This window comes from Salmo trutta, chromosome 34 (genome assembly GCF_901001165.1).
Source record: "Salmo trutta chromosome 34, fSalTru1.1, whole genome shotgun sequence".
NCBI lineage: Eukaryota > Metazoa > Chordata > Actinopteri > Salmoniformes > Salmonidae > Salmo > Salmo trutta.
The window spans coordinates 21,400,870-21,407,023 of NC_042990.1; positions in this window are offsets into that span (position 1 = coordinate 21,400,870).

The following is a 6,154-nucleotide window of genomic DNA, read 5'->3' on the forward strand; positions in this document are numbered from 1 at the left end:
CTTTACTAAATAAATGAAAGGGTCCATGTGAAAGAATGAATGAATGAGCAATCGCCTCTCAGTTCTCTTATATAAAGCTTATGTAAATCATATCCATATAAACATACTACACACACACACACACACACAGTGTAATTCAGATGTTATAGAACTACTATGTGAGTGGAGGATATTGACTGAGCTCTGCTATGAGATGCTGTGGAGGGTTTCAGAAGAGTCTGAGTCATTACAGTCATTACTGCACTTAGATCAACTGTGAATGAATGGCGATTCTCCTTATGACTCAGACATAAACAGTCCTCTACAGGAGAATACATACTGAATACATCCTGAATCACATGGCCGTATGGTTGCATTTGATATCACCAACACTGACACCTTATGGTCGTTTCATGCCATAACTAATACTGTCTAGTTGAGTGCTATATTGAGAATATATTGTGCTATACATTGAGAATATGTCATATGCAAATGACAGGGTGTGTCTCTCAATGCAAATGAAAGTGTGTGATAATGCAAAAGAAAAATACTGTGTAACTAACCCGATACATTTGTCTACGTTACGTCATGTGTAACCTTTAACAAGTCATTCCTCAATGACATCATTGGGCAGCCCTGTCATTTGTCCGTTTTCTCACAGTAATAGACTCAGACTTCTCTATAATTGGTCAGAGTATTTGTTTATTTCCATGCCACAGTAATAACACACAGACACGCAGGGGGAGCAAAGTCAGTCATTCAGCCGATCATCTCTTTCATATCAGATATGTGAAGCGACATTCTCATTCCCTTATCCCATTTCATCTCAACACAGAGGTTGTCATGTGGTTAGTTGGTGTATTAAGGGTTTCAAGGCTGTTTAGGGCTCAATGTTACAGTCCAATTTTCCTCCTCTGTGTTGGTTATGATTTTAACAAAAGCCTGAGGGACTGTGACATCATCCCAAGGCTGCCACCAACGTAGATAATGTGTGGGACTTAGAATGGAGTAGGCAAGATGCTTGATCCAGTGACACTATGGTGATAGGGAAGGCATGCTATCTCGTGTGCCATAGATGTCAAGATCTCTTGGACGAAGATCCTGTTGTGTATATCGCAAAGTCCTTTCAATAAAGATGGGCCAGTTTGCCTCCTGATTATGGTTTATCTTTCATACTGTAACCGCTAGGTGGCACCATAGGTCATATGATCAATCCATGAACGAATCATTCCATCATAGATGGTATAGGATTCCATAAACCAACCATGGCATATGGCAGAAAACGTACCAAATGATACATAACCTACTTTAGCATAGACCTACTTATAGGTGATGTGAGTCAGTTATAATGCTGTTTGTAAATCAGGGTTCTAAGAAAAGAGTGATGATCCAGGACCTCTGCTCAATAATCTTTCTGGTGTGGTCCTAAAATCTTGCCATATGTTCCTCTCATTCCGTTCCATTGTTATTCACCAACGGTACCATAGCGATAGAAGATGCAACATTGTATCTGTCCCATTACGGTGTCTGTGCAGCATGGGGAGCGCCATTGAGGCATCTCCATTTTGAAGTAGTCAATTTTCTTCTTGTGCTAATTCTATGAGTTGGTTAACTAACTGAAAGGGTGAATACTGCCACCTGGAGTGTGTTGTTTGAGCAGGTATAAAGCCAAGTAGTGTAGTGGAGGTACACACCGTATCAATTAGATCATAATGCACAAGGCGGTAGGCCTACAGCACAGGAGGTTAGTGGCACCTTAACTGGGGAAGACGGGCTTGTGATAAAGGCTGGAGCGAAATAGGTGGAATGGTATCAAATACATCAAACACATGGTCTCCATGCCATGTGTCGTGTCTTTGGCATCATTAAAAGTGAAGACTTATTTTATCAAATCAGTTATCTGTAATTATTATTACGTGATTAAACGAATCATGTAAATGTAATTAACTCGGAAGAAGGGACATAATTTTCCCAAATATAACTCTTCAGGTATTTTAATATCTGATCAATTAGTCTTCTATTAATGAATTCTCCTTTACCCCACGCCAGTCTCATTCCAAACGTCGTAAATTGTTGGCTATCTGCACGAACCGAGCCTTGACTATGAATCATACATACACCAATTGGCTTAATCATTTATTTACTAACTAACTAAATAATCCCAGAAATGCATAAACAAACAACAGTAGACATATGTTACTAACAGGGATAGGGAAGATTCCCTAGTGGGCTAGCCAATATGACGGCTTGTTGGACAAAGGGAAGTGGGTGTGGACTGAGAACAAGCGGGAAAGACAAACGGGATCTCTACACACAGTTGATAATTATATTCATTGAAATGCTAATCCTTTGCACCTGAACGCTCACTCATTAGGGAATAATTGCAATCAATATATATTTACGCCCATGTGTCGTCGTGATCTCTGTTGGAATTGTCAGTCCGTCTGCTGGATAGTTCATCTGAGTCTCTCTCTCTCTCACTTTCTGTTTCCCTGAAGATCAAAGTCTTTCGTGGTTAGAATGGATACTTCAGAGTACCATTCAGAAATGTACTCATAGATAGATGTTATGGCGGTTGTCGGTAATCGCATCCCAGGTTTACATACTTTGTAGCTGCAGATTAGTAATTAATATCTAAGATTTGCTCTTATTCTGTAGGGATCGATAGTCTCAGAGATGAACCATTTCCTGCCGTGTAGCCAATGCTCCACGTGGTATGGTTAGGAATTCAATAACCATTCACAATCACAGCTCCAGGGGCGAAAATCTGATATCAACTTTGGAGGGGACAATTACATGACATTTTCTCAAGAGCAATTCCTGAGGGGGACACCAAAAGTAGTGCTGTAACACATAGCCTACATTGTAATATGGTAAATGTATATTGAGGAACCAAAGAAATAAGGTGTTTGCCGCTACCGGTACCCAATACTACACAACTAATCACAACAGCAATACCATTGCCTTTAACAAATCTTAGTTCAGTCACCAGTTTAAGTTGAGAGTGGGGGTATGTATCCATGGCATTTTCCAATTATGTTCCTATTTTACAAGTCAAAAAATTGAGAACCTTTCATAATGTTGCCAAACAAAGACTCAACAAACTTACCTGAGACTCCCTGTCTCTGCCAGTCTGTCCCTGCATATCTGTCCCCAACTCTGCTGTCTGTGTGCCATCTGTTGCCTGCTCTGCCTAATGACATCATTGTGAAACATTTCCATTAGAATTTAATTTATTTCTTATGAACATTTTATCAACTAGTCTTTGAGATATTAGGCTATTAGGGTTCTTACTATGCGTTTTGGTGTATTGAAAAATACTCTGATTGTCACGTCCTGACCAGTAGAGGGGGTAGTTGGGTCAGGACGTGGCAGAGGGAGTGTGTGTTTGTTATTGTTTCATTGATTTTGGCCGTGTGACTTCCAATCAAGCACAGCTGTAGAGGGTTGTGGTTGATTGGGAGTCACACATAAGGTGCCTACTTTGCCTTGTGGGGTTGTGGGTGGTTGTTTTTTTTACACTGCTTGTATTAGCCTGTAGAACTGTCACTGTTGTCACCCTTTTTGTTGTTAAGTGAATGCTCTACTCCTTTATTTGAAATTAAATATGAGTATTCACATACCTGCTGCGCCTTGGTTCATTTCAGAAGACAGCCAGTACAGAACCACCCACCAAACCAGGACCAAGCAGCAGAAGAGGAGGAAGCCACAGGAGAGAAAAAAGGAGGAATGGACATGGGAGGACGTCCTGGATGGCAAGGGAGCCTACACCTGGGAAGAGATCCTGGCCGGAAGGGATCGCCTCCCATGGGAACAGGTGGAGGCACTCAGGAGAGCGGAGGCAGCTGGACAGAGGAACCACCGGGAACGTTTCCGAGGTACACGACTAGTGTTCAAACCCGAGAGGCAGCCCCAAGATTTTTTTTGGGGGGGGCACACGGGTAGTTTGGCCAGGCCAGGGAAGAGCCGTAAGCCAGCTACCCGTGACTACAGGGAGGTGCGTATGAGGTGGAGGGCGCCATGTTACGCTGTGGTACGCACCATCTCGCCTATACGGACGCACAGCCCAGTTCGCCCAGTACCAGCGCCCCGCAGGTGCCAGGGCAAGGGGAGCATCGAGCCGGAAGGGGTGATGCCAACCCTGCACTCAAGACCGCCAGTGCGCCCTTTCGGTCCAGTGTTTCCCACTAGACGCACTAGCATGGAGGTGCGTGTCTCCAGGCTGGAAAGTCCAATACCAGCCCCACGCATCAGGAGTCTAGTGCGTCAGCCCAGCCTCGCCAGTCAACAGTCACCAGAGCTGCCCGCCAGTCAACAGTCACCAGAGCTGCCCGCCAGTCAACAGTCACCAGAGCTGCCCGCCAGTCAACAGTCGTCAGAGCTGTCCGCCAGTCAACAGTCGTCAGAGCTGTCCGCCAGTCAACAGTCGTCAGAGCTGTCCGCCAGTCAACAGTCGTCAGAGCTGTCCGCCAGTCAACAGTCGTCCGAGCTGCCCGCCAGTCAACAGTCGTCCGAGCTGCCCGCCAGTCAACAGTCGCCAGAGAGGTCAGACTGCGCTGAACTGCCGGAGTGGCCAGACTGCGCTGAACTGCCGGAGTGGCCAGACTGCGCTGAACTGCCGGAGTGGCCAGACTGCGCTGAACTGCCGGAGTGGCCAGACTGCCCTGTTCTGCCGGAGTGGCCAGACTGCCCTGTTCTGCCGGAGTGGCCAGACTGCCCTGTTCTGCCGGAGTGGCCAGACTGCCCTGTTCTGCCGGAGTGGCCAGACTGCCCTGTTCTGCCCGAGTGGCCAGACTGCCCTGTTCTGCCCGAGTGGCCAGACTGCCCTGTTCTGCCCGAGTGGCCAGACTGCCCTGTTCTGCCCGAGTGGCCAGACTGCCCTGTTCTGCCCGAGTGGCCAGACTGCCCTGTTCTGCCCGAGTGGCCCTCCTGCCCTCCGGCCCAGCCCGAGTGGCCCTCCTGCCCTCCGGCCCAGCCCGAGTGGCCCTCCTGCCCTCCGGCCCAGCCCGAGTGGCCCTCCTGCCCTCCGGCCCAGCCCGAGTGGCCCTCCTGCCCTCCGGCCCAGCCCGAGTGGCCCTCCTGCCCTCCGGCCCAGCCCGAGTGGCCCTCCTGCCCTCCGGCCCAGCCCGAGTGGCCCGCATGCCTTCCGGCCCAGCCCGAGTGGCCCGCATGTCTTCCGACCCAGCCAGAGTGGCCCGTCTGCCCGGCGCAGCTATCGGCGCCAACAAAGTGGGCGACGCCGAAGGTGGAGCGAGGTCCACGTCCTGCACCTGAACCACCTCCAGGATAGGTGGGTTGGGGAGGGAGGGTGTAGCACAGTGCCGTCGGTGACGGCAGCCACCCTCCCTTCCCTCCCTTATTGTTTAGGTGTTAAATTTTGTTGGGGATTTTCTTGTTTTCCTTTTTTTTAGGTGCATCCCGGCGTCTGCACCTTGAGGGGGGGGGTACTGTCACGTCCTGACCAGTAGAGGGGGTAGTTGGGTCAGGACGTGGCAGAGGGAGTGTGTTTGTTATTGTTTCATTGATTTTGGCCGTGTGACTTCCAATCAAGCACAGCTGTAGAGGGTTGTGGTTGATTGGGAGTCACACATAAGGTGCCTACTTTGCCTTGTGGGGTTGTGGGTGGTTGTTTTTTACACTGCTTGTATTAGCCTGTAGAACTGTCACTGTTGTCACCCTTTTTGTTGTTAAGTGAATGCTCTACTCCTTTATTTGAAATTAAATATGAGTATTCACATACCTGCTGTGCCTTGGTTCATTTCAGAAGACAGCCGTTACACTGATGTCCGTCTTTTATTTTTCTGCCATTTTTCTACCTGGCTGGCTGGCTGGCTACACAGTGTGTAGGTTATTTACAGTAGGAGATGGGCTTCTATCATCTTCAATCATTCTATTTGGGCTTCGATCTAAAAGGTAGCTAGCAAATGTGAAACGGATTGAAATGACCAGTTGACAGCTGTATGAGTTCACCATTTACACAACATATGCTGCAACCTTTTGTAATTTTAATAGTTTGTTTCATATTGGCTGGCTTCCAACAATAGCTGCATTTGCAAAGCTAGCGAGCACCAATTCAGTTTCAGTGCTGTTTGCTATAATCTTTGCTACCCGGGTTAAATAAAGGTGAAATAAAATAAATAAATAAAAGTTCCCTTGCGACAATTTAGCTTTTGCA